This window comes from Mus pahari, chromosome 14 (genome assembly GCF_900095145.1).
Source record: "Mus pahari chromosome 14, PAHARI_EIJ_v1.1, whole genome shotgun sequence".
Taxonomy (NCBI): Eukaryota; Metazoa; Chordata; class Mammalia; order Rodentia; family Muridae; genus Mus; species Mus pahari.
The window spans coordinates 2489262-2490943 of record NC_034603.1 but is presented as its reverse complement, the minus strand read 5'-3'; the positions used below and the strand labels follow the sequence as shown (position 1 = coordinate 2490943).

Genomic DNA, 1682 nt, shown 5'->3' with positions numbered 1-1682 from the left:
ACAGATACAGCTGCGCTGATACAAAAGCAACTAGCATACTGCCATCACTTAGCACACTTCGAAAGTATTTCTTTTACCTTTTCTCTATACAGTCTCATAGGGAAGGGAGTGTAGTAAGAATGGAGTTTAGAATGCTGTCTGTAGGGTTGGCCCTCGGCTGACATGGGACAATCTGGGTCTGAGGGAGGTTCCATCATTTTATTTTATTTTATTTTATTTTATTTTATTTTATTTTATTTTATTATTGCACTATTTAAATGTTTTATTTCATGTCAGCTGGGGCTCCGTCCTCTCGATGAGCTGCTGGGGCCAGCACGGGTCCTTCTTCTTGTTCAGCTTGGTTTCTGGGAAGATCTCATTCAAGTCATCAATGGTCATCTGGTTAACAGGAATTATGTTCCTCATTTTCTCCAGCTGCTTCTCGTACTCCTGGATCCTGAGCTGAGATCCAGACACAAACTCAGCACAGTTCTTCACATTCTCCTTCTCCTCCTGGTCCACCAGGGCTGTGTATTTATCCTCAGGCACAGGAATCTTCAGGGCGTTATACTTCTTTTCAAAATCAAAATCTGCTGAGTCTTATGAGTCCTCTAGAACACTAGATGCCTCTAGAGGCCTCTAGTCCATTCTAGAGCAGTGGTGCTCAATCTTCCTAATGCCACAACCCCTTAATACATACAGTTCCTCATATTGTAGTGACTCCCTAACCAGAAAATTTATTTCATCACAACTTTGTAACAGTAACTTTGCTACTGTCGTGAATTGCAATATAAATGTGCAACCCCTGTGGAGGTCGAGACCCACAAGTTGAAAACCACTGTCCTAGAGACTCATTCCTCTGGAGATGGTGTCAAGGGCTTTAAAGCCGTGCTTCCCACATCTCACTAACCATAAGACTCATCAGTGCACAATGCAGCGTTATAGGAAACTGATCCTAGAGTCTTACCCTAGGCCCGGGAGTCTCTCTCTCCCCCCCCCACAATGTGCGTGTGCGTGTGTGTGTGTGTGTGTGCGCGCGCGCGCGTACGTGTGTGTGCGTGTACGTGTGTGTGCGTGCGCGCGTGTGCGCGTGCGCGCGCGCACGCGCGCGCGCGCGTGTGTGTGTGTGTGTGTGTGTGTGTGTGTGTGTGTGTGTATAAACAGATGTCAACTGCAAATGCCTCAGTACAAAAGGAAAACAGCTGGAAGAAAACTATTTTCGGAGAACTTTTCAGGGAAAGATTATACAGTGTGTCTGTCACATGGAAGAGTCTGGTTGAATACATGAATAATGTATGCAGCAGACAGGAAGCAGGGTTGGGTTTTTTTTCCCCTTTGTCTCATTTGAATCTTCTATGTCAGTGTCAAGAAGGAACAGGTAAAAGTCTATGTCTGAAAAGACGCAACAGAACAAAATGGCATCCAACGGTAAGACTGCAAATGAACAGCGAGGCAGTGTCCGAGGGAGGAGCTGCCCTTCACTCCAGTCCCTGGTGTTTGAGACACTGAGGTGTAAACCAAGTGAAGGAGCCAAAGAACATCCCAGGAGAGCAAATCCCACCCCACGTGGCCGGCCGTGTTCAGCTTTTACAGTGGGTGGGAATGGCAGGCAGGTAGAATACCTTGTAGATACCTCTTGAGGAGGTCAACTATACAACTCCAAAGCCTCCTTTAAAAACTGACAGGGGCGGGGGCGGGGGGGG

General features: G+C 46.8%; 1 pseudogene; it reads right to left on the bottom strand.

Moving 5' to 3' along the window:
* Positions 1-267: 267 nt before the first annotated feature.
* The window catches only part of LOC110331175, a 2424-nt pseudogene continuing 1009 nt past the window's right edge, over positions 268-1682 (bottom strand).